This window comes from Pangasianodon hypophthalmus, chromosome 11, assembly GCF_027358585.1.
Source record: "Pangasianodon hypophthalmus isolate fPanHyp1 chromosome 11, fPanHyp1.pri, whole genome shotgun sequence".
Taxonomy (NCBI): Eukaryota; Metazoa; Chordata; class Actinopteri; order Siluriformes; family Pangasiidae; genus Pangasianodon; species Pangasianodon hypophthalmus.
The window spans coordinates 23,821,404-23,830,859 of NC_069720.1; the positions used below are offsets into that span (position 1 = coordinate 23,821,404).

General features: G+C 41.4%; 1 protein-coding gene across 1 annotated transcript in view; it reads right to left on the reverse strand.

Annotated features, from left to right (window-relative positions):
- The window catches only part of nek7 (NIMA-related kinase 7), a 66,575-nt gene extending 65,161 nt beyond the window's left edge, over positions 1-1,414 (reverse strand). The window contains exon 1 of the mRNA XM_026927964.3: positions 1,130-1,414. The gene's annotated coding sequence lies outside the window, so the exon portion shown is untranslated. The remainder of the gene's footprint in view (positions 1-1,129) is intronic.
- Between the last annotated feature and the right edge of the window lie 8,042 nt (positions 1,415-9,456).

The window sequence follows — 9,456 nt, forward strand, 5'->3', positions numbered from 1 at the left end:
TGTGAAAAAAATGTCCGTAATGAACAGTTTATCACTTAATATTATAGTGATTTCATGACTAGTGTAAATCAGCCTTAACTCACTGGCCACTACAGATTCTGGGGGCGTGGCTTTGTTGGTGTGGGCGGGGCGAGAGGCGGGTCCAAAGAGTAAAAAAAAATTGTTGATGTACTTCAACTTCTTCACATGCAGAAGTCCAGTCTTGACTAATCTTCACTTATGCACCTTTAATGTGGGCTACGAGTGTTAGCTAGAATGAACAACAATAATAACTTATATAATGTGTAGCAGTGTGCAACTTCAGAGCTTTATTATAAGCCTAATACTAATGCAATATAATAAATACATCATTAATTAATAAATAAATAAACAGATAGATAGATAGACAGACTACTACAGCGCTTATTCGAGCTGTGAGTTCAGCTTCATCACAACACTTTGATCCAAGTGGACAGAGACACAGGATAAGTTTGGTGCGTGCAGCCGACATTAGAAACGTGGCCACTGCGCATGCGCTAACTTTCTGTCTCTGCATCATCTCTTCTGCATGTGACGCGCTTCACTTGTTGGCCTCAGTGTTTATCTCACACGTAAATAACACCATCTCAGCACACATGTCGTGCCTGGAGTACACCAGAGACAGCGACAACGTCGTGCTATTAACGACTTATAACGCGTTAACAGCTATAACAGGGTTCTGGAGTGCAAAGACACACACACACACACACACACACACGCCGTAACACAGTGCCAAGTTTCCTGTAACAACTTTAAAAACAAGAAATAAATTAAGCCCTGATGATGAATTGCGCAAGTCCAGTAATAACACCCAGGTCACCCAGGACAGCTAGCAACGCTCCCATGCTAACCAGCTAACTAGCCAGCTAGCTAGAGTTTTAGCCAAACTTCAGCTAAACCTCTTTTTTGTGTTTGTTTTTGTTTTTTGTTTACAGAGTGACTACCTTCTTCTTTTCTAATTCACCGTTCTGCTAACTTTGCTCTCCAGCGGTTCTCTAAACACAGGCGTTTTCGCGTTACTTCCAGCCCTGACTCGCAACTTGTAAGCCATTAAACCATGTCATTAGCTAGCAGAGTTAGCTTAGCTAGCTAGCATGGCTGTGTCTCTTACCAGGAAGAGCCAGCCTCGCGTCCACACACTCTTCAACTGGAACCCCGACTGGCGACGAGCAGCAGCAGCAGCAGCAGGAGCAGGAGGAGGAGGAGGAGGAAGATGGTGGTGGTGATGGTGCTGGTGGTGTAAAAATCACTCCAAACTTCAACTTCGGATTAATTCAACAGCTGCTGAGCGAGTGTGTAACACATACACACACTCACACATGCGTGCGCGCGCACAGACTGTGGTGGGTAGTCCCAGGAGCAGTGTGTGTGTGTGTGTGTGTGTGTACACAGAGCGACTTCTAGCTCACAATTCCTGATCTGTAAAATACACATCCCAGCATGCCCATTGCACAGCGACACACACACACACACACACACTACACTGGAATATTACCAAAGCTGTTAGAGAGAAGTGTTTGTGATATGGAGTGAAATCAGAATCAGCAGAACCTGAACCTGAATTTGTAATGGTCTGAAAAAAAAAACATAATAGTGTAAATTTGATCTTTTGGCAAATTTTAGGTTTAAAAAATAATTCTTGTAATAAAATTTCAAGCAGTCCGAAATTCAGGTTTACGAAATTTTCCAAAAAAAAAATGTAGTTGCTTGTGCTAACTCACAAGTTTGGTTCCCAAACTAGGGGTCGTGACCTCACATGGGGTCATTAAATTATTTTACAGATTAATATTAGAAATCCCAAAGATGGGTTTTGTGTGACGATATTTTGAAAAGTTGCCTGGAGTCACCTTCAGACAAGCCACGTTTAAATCAACATGTGCTGTTTCAGTCTTTCTCCCTCTCCTGAGTGTGCACTTGCGTAGTCCAGCAACGAAAATGCGCAAATTTCACCGTCAGTCTGCTCCCGTTAAACACTGCCGTGTCTCAAATCGCACACGTTTCCTATTACAGCTAGTGTATGTACTTCAAAAACCTCTCATGTAGCCTTCAAACCTACCGAAAGATCTTGTGGATTCTCTGGATTATTAAACACTTTTGAATATAAGGTCAAAGTGTTCGATCTGAGATATAGTCCATGACAACAATCACGATGACGGCGGAACGGTTTAAGAGAGACAGAGCTGTGTATTAAATCGCTAAACATTTTACAGTTCAACTTGGAACCCTGACAGACGGAGATGTTTTGGATCTGATGTGCCGTCTTGTGGATGCTGCTTTTAAATCTTCAGGACGTACATCAGATACGCAGCGAGTGTGTGTGTGTGTGTGTGTGTGTGTGTGTGTGTGTGTGAACAATGCCACTCGTGCTGCTGCTGCTTCTGCATGTAAACACCGAGTATAAACCAGTGGGAACTCGTGTGCCACCTTTCCTTGATATGAAATCAAATACTTATAATGGCAGCTAATTAAACAAGTTACTCTGGAGTTTGATTTCATATCAAGAAAAGGTAACACAAGCAACTTAAAATGGGGAAAACTCCACAAGATTACTCCTTGCAAACTCCATAGCCAGAAAGTATGACTAATAACTGAAGCCCCGCCTCCACGAGCTCACAGGTGGGCTGTGATTGGCCAGGACTGCGTTCGATTACAGTTTGACTCGTTTGTTCTTTTTGAGTATCGCAGGTGTTTTCTCTGAATTGCTCAACCCGAATATTTCACTCCTAGAAATTTTTGACTGCTTGAATTTTTTTTAACCTGAATTTTTTTTTCTAAATGAATTTTTAAACTGGAATTTTCAACAGCTTCAAATTTTTAACCTGAATTTTTATTACCTGAAGTTTTTAACCTAAATTTTTTTTTTTTTCAAAGCATTACAAATTCAGTTTCAGGTTCTGCTGACCCTGATTTTATTCCATAAGTTTGGAGGCAGTTATAAATACAAATACTGGGCATGCAAGTGATTAAAGAATATTATTACACCACAGTGCTGTTGATTCAAATTTTTTCAGGAAGGTGTCGATTCATTTTCTGTAACAGCAGCTCCGACAGGCATGTAGTGTTGATGCCTCACAGCTCCAGGATCCCGGGTTTGATCCTGAGCTCAGGTTACTGTCTGTGTGAAGTTTCTGTTCATGTTCTACCAGTGTCTGCATAGGTTTCTTCTTGGTTTTCCGGTTTCCTCCCACCTCCCAAGAACATGCCAGTAAATGGACTGGCTAAGAAAAATTGCCCCTAGGAGTGAACGTGTGTGTGTGTGTGTGTGTGTGTCTGGTGCCCTGTGATGGACAATACACTTCCCACCTCACAGCCAGTGCTCCCGGGATAGGCTCCAGATTCACAGCGTCTCTGATCAGGCTAAAGTGCTTATTGCGTGGTTCCACTTGTGCAGAGTGAGTGAGTGAGCAGCTCTGACAGTAGTTCCGCCTGCAAGGCAAATCACAATACATTCATTCTGATGCATTATTGTTTCTATCAGTGTTGCCAACTTTGTAACCTTGTCACTGGATTTGGTGATTTTTAGACCTCTATAGAATCTAGCAACTTTTTAGTGACTGTCCTGCACTCGATACAGCTCTCCAGCTCACATCACAGCTGCTGGATATATTATTAGTTGTGAGAGCAGGCTTGCTCAGCTCACCCTCAGTGTGTAAAGGCTGACTGAGTTGCGCTCGCACGCTATGTTCCCAACAGCCAATCACTGATCACTGTTTGTCTCGCCTGCACACTTCTTTTCTCGTCTTGGCTATATTTACTAGATTTGCAATTCTGATAAAAATATTCTGTTCCGTTTTATTCTTCCTTCTTCATGTAACATGTTTTGATTTCAAATGATCATGATGATTCAATTAATATGCAAATTAGTCAGTAACATCATCTGACAACTTCTAGCACCATTTTGAGAATGCTTTAGTTACTTTCCCCTGAGCAGTAACCAATCCTTGTTTCTAAAGTATCATATATATCATTCACTGGGACTTGTATAGGGGACACGCCACATAGTATAAGCCTAACAGTAAACAGATCTAAAAATGTGGCATTACTTAACAAAGATGTATTTGTTGATATTGTGAAACTTTCTGTAAGGAGATCTTTAACATGTTCAACTTTATCACACTTTCTTAAATGATCAGTTTAGCCATATTCATGGTGTTAGTTTCTCAGTTTGTCAGAAATAAAATGTTTCCTCCTCTAACTCTCACATCCGGACATCTGTAAATGAACATGGCATGAGTGACTTTCAGGTAGATTTACTCAGCTACGAATCCAGATATTTGTGTCACACATGGCTACTGTATATGATCTCGTACTGTATATGCAGATATAAAGCCCAGCTCAACACCAGCATGATATAGCCTGTAAGAACACCCTCCTTACTTTACTTTTATTTTGTTCTAATGGGCTCTGCAAGATACATGTATGTGATGTAAACCAAGGCAACTACAATTTAAAAGACTTTCAAAACATCTAGCATTCACTTGATTCTTTAATGTTTAAAAAGTTGGTGTGGATTTAAACACTGGTTAAAAAAGAAGTGTATCTTTTTCATGAGATGTGCTCAATACAGACAACCGAAAATCTTTCAGAAACACTTTTGGTGTGAATTGACCTGAGTGATCATGCAAGGCGTTTTGGCCTCGAATCCTGTCCCCAGCACTTTTCAGAACAAAGTTATGCTCGTGCATGGAGCAGTCAGCTTGGAACAGATTGTGTTTATGCAGCTACAGCAACTTCTGAGCTTTCAGCAACAAAAGCAACAAACTCCCACTGCCATGGGTTAACATTAACCAGCAACTGACTGCTTTCCAGTCCACACATCCGCCCGCCATAGGGAACGCGAGTGTGAATCTTCCCGTTGTTCCAGGTGACGCTCATATCTAAAAACCTTGTAACCATGTATCATACTTCTGTATACTCACGGGCAAAAAAAAAAAAAGAGCCAAGCCCAAAATGGCAAAATATTAAACTTTTTATTGGTCTTAACTTAGGAACTTAGTATGGGAGCGTTTGCCTTTGATTTCTTTAAATGTTTAATCCTTGTGGCCCTTGATGGGCTGCATCAGGTGCGGCAGATAACCAAATAATGACTAATCTTTTTAGAAAAAAACATCCCAGAAGATATTTTTGGAAAATTTTGCACACCCAGACATGTGTTAGTTTGAACTTTACATCAAACATTTCAATCATTATCATGATTTTACCTTTGTATACAAGAAGACTATATAAGTGAATTTCTCTGTTTGGTCCCTGTTTTCCCCAAACAGTTCACTGCAGCAAAAGTAAATGAGCAAATGGTGCCACAGGAGGCCTTAGGAGTGTATTTGTTTAATTCTTGCTAATTTTCTCACCAATGATTTGTTGTTAAGACCATTAAAAGTATAATATTTGCCATTTTGGCCCATTTCTTGCCCAGGAGTGTGTTGTCTTGCAGTGCCGCTTGTAAATATGCCAGAACCCATCTCGTGTCCATAATGATCTACTAACAGGTGCGACAGAATGGGCCACTGCAATCTGGGAATGACAGGGAAAGGAGTGTTATAAGTATCTCATAAGTGTTGCACCAACCTTGTTTGAGAAGTTTTTGACTACCCCAAAGAGGAAAGAGAGTCATGCCAGCAGTTACTCCAGTTTAAGAGCTTCTGAGTTCTGCAACTTGGCAGCCAGTAGCAGATGAAATGTGAAGGCCCTCATTATCCCATTATCCCAACTCACCTGTCTGGAATACACCCTCTCTAGCCAGTATCCCCAAGCACATGGAGCTAGGCATGACCCACCTTTCTCCAGAAGAGCTGCAAGTCTGAGTTATGTCTGTAATGTAAGGACATGTGCATCTCCAGGGTGAAGTTTGCCCAGTAACACCTCAGGCTAAATCTAAGGTATGAGTGAAGGAATCCAAAGTTAAAGAAATATGGTATCTTCCTCTTCTCATGAACCTATCTACTGTATATTGGAATAGTAACTCTGCTAATGGCACATGGATAATAGATTGTATAATAGCATATTATTGCTCAGTGCCTGGTTCAAGCCATTGAAACACTGGCACAAATTTACCAGCTGTCTCTGTTAGTACAGGTCGTGGATGAATGTTCCCCAGGCCTGAAGAGGATCCAGGAACAAATCAAGCCCTGTCCTTTTATGAAGGGTGCAAGTGAACTTCTACCTCGTAGCTCAGAGGAATTTCAGCCAGGCCATAACACCCCTTGCCATCAAATAAATGGCAGCTATGGAGAAAGTATTCGAGAAGCAATGAGATTCTGAAGCAGGGGTTCATCTGACCATTGACTTCTATGTGGGAAAGAAAGACAGACTCCTTCCATTTGGAGTCCAAGACATAACAGTGTAGCTCCTTTGGTGTCAGCCCCATTGTGTGGACTGTGGTATTACACCAAACCTAACCTTAGATGTGCATACAACATCTACAGGAATTCCATCTGAAACCTCAGCATGAATGCCTCACATCTCTTCAAAGCCCTTGATCTTCAAAGGCTTTTTTTGCAGACTGGCCTGGTAACTAGCTGCAAAAGCAATGTTCACCTCACTGAAGAAAGTGTTCACCATGAGTTCCTGTTCTTCATCATGCAGACCCCACAACCTCATTTGCTGTTGATGTGGATACCTTTGAGGTGAGCATTAGGGTGTGCTCTCCCAATAACAAAGAGAACAACCAAAAGATCACCTAGTATATTCTTCATCAAGAAGCTGTCACCCAACAAAGAAGAATTATGATGTCGGTAACAGTTCCTTGCCATCAGTTTGACCCTGGAGACATGGCAGGTTTGGATGGGGCTTGCCATCCCTCCACTGTGTTTACAAACCACTGGAACCTAAAGTACATCTGCTGAGCTCAGCATCTCACTCTTCATCTAGCTAGGTGGGCCATGTCCTTTAGTAGATTCTCTTTTTACATTTCACTTTTACATTAATTATCATCAAGGTTCAATGAATACCAAATGATGGTGTCTCACATATCATATGCCAGCCACCATCCTGCTGCCCAACAGCGTGGTTGTCCCATTTTCTGGATCCAGAAATAGCAATTGTAGTAGCTGGTAATCCCAGACCATCAGACCAGCCAGTCAAGGTGTATGTTCCAGGGGCCCTTCAGAGTAAGCTGATTACTGGGTCACACAAGTCACCTGGTACTGGGCATCCTGGGGTCACAAACATGCAATAATTGCTCATGACAAAATACTGGTGGTCTACTTTTCACATCAAGTTTTACAAATATAGTCAGTCATGTACAGTTTGTGCCCAAATGAAGAATTCTCATGACTTCCAGAGACTCTAGAACCACCACCAACAGCCCTCGCGTCATCTCTGGACTTTGTGTTCGACCTTCCAGAAACAGGTAGTATCATAGTACTGGTGGTGGTTGATCAATTCTGTAAGCCATGTTGCTCCTTTGCAGGTCTTACACTACATACCAGAGAGTAGGGGCCATATTCCAGTACTTTTGTGCTGACACAGGCTACCACATAATATCCTCTCTGACCGAGGTGCACTGTTATATATAGCATTTATGAAGTGTCTGGTTGTGAACATTAGTCTCACCTTCACTCATGATCTTGAATCCTACAGTCAGGCAGAGAGAGTGAAGCAGGAAATCAGCTGGAAAACCCCTCTTGCCTTCAATTTGGATGTAGCTCCTTCACCATGAGGGGACCCCTTACTCAAGACAGAGATCTACAGACATTGTCAAGATTCTTACAACACTCCTCCAACACACACATGCACACACACACACACACTCACACACACACACATGGGTATCTTGGAAGTAGCTACTAGAGTTAACTTATCTTATGACATTTCCAAGAAACTGACCATCCTCTCAGTTGTCATATAAATCCTCTAGAACCTGTTCACCAAATATACACCCCCACACCTCAGGAGCAGCTCGTGGAGGAGTCTCCATCAATATACAGCCAATGTTCTGTCTCCCCTGACACCTGACACCTGCATCTAACAATCACCACACAGTCTGTGTTGGTGTTCACGCTAATCTGTTTTCCTAGTAGTGATAGCTTCTGTTTCTATCGAGGCCTTCAGAATTTGTCCAATTTTTATATTTAATCATATCATACCTCTTTGATTTTTCTTCACAGTTCCTCTATTCCATGCCTTTTTTTTAATTCCCTGATGTAAGTTCAATAATCAAAAATCAAGTTAAGCATGCGTGTGGCGCAACTCTGAATAACATTGCTCACATATCTATTAACATATCATTTATACTGAAACTGCTGACTTCAGTTACCGACTCAGAATACGATCCTGTGTCAGCAGCAATATTATCCACTGCTCTGAACTGGTGTAACATGAATCCCATATTGGGCCGTGTAATACAGAGGATCTAATTACTTTACTGGTTGACCTCTGTGGAAGGTAAGTGAGAGGTTTGTAATATTTTAATTCCAACTCTACATAGTTAGCACAAAGGTACTTCATGTGGACTAAATTGTGAATAATTGTCATTGCTTGCCCTTCATTAGTCATTCAAGCATTTTTCACTCAGCCGACAGCAAGAGGTGGTGCTCAGGTGTGGATCACTGTGTGAAGTGCTTTGCAAAAAGTGTTTAATAAGTTCGTGTGGTGTGGGTGATCTCCACAGGCGATTGCTTTAAGACTACACGGGAAGCCTGGCTCCTGTGAAATCTCCTTTGAAGCCCCTGACACAGCACTAATACAAATTTTTTGAAGCCAGTGCATCACTTAGTGTTTGTTAGGTGTTCGTGTAGTTGCTCTTTTAATGGGACAAAGAGTAACGTACCCTGGACAACGGGCTTTTAACACGTCATTTTGAGCCATGCCCAGACACACTGCTTCACTGGGAGTGTAGGCGTGTGGATTTTGCACAGGAAAAAAAAAAACATCCTGACGTTTATTGGACAGTGCACTCTTTGTTTCTCCCACCTCTGGACGCACGGCTTCTCTTTATGATGATTTGTAGACCTCTCAAAGTGCAGGAACCTCGTAAACAGCTGCTAATAAGTAAATCAGGAATGAACATGACTGACATGTCAAACTTAAACATATCAGCACCATTGCTGGAATTGCTTGGAGTGTGCTGTAGGTGTAATTTGTAAATATTGTAAATAAACTGTGAGTATAAAGTTCTGCTGGATTATTTGCATTCATCTCTGAATTATGTTGATTATAAATCAAGCTAGCTATCACTTCAGAAACAGAAAATTAAACATGAGGGCAGACCACATTTTGATTTTAAACTGTCTTACTACAGTAAAATGATTGTTTGTCTGTGTTTATTACTAGTATTATATATATATATATATAGTACCCTAGTACCCTGAATGTGAAATTGCAACGTACAAAAATTAAGTGAAAACAATCAGAAACATTTTAGGGAAATATAAAAGTTGCAATAACCTGGTTGCATAAATGTGCACACCCTTTTATTACTGGGGATGTGGCTGTGTTCAG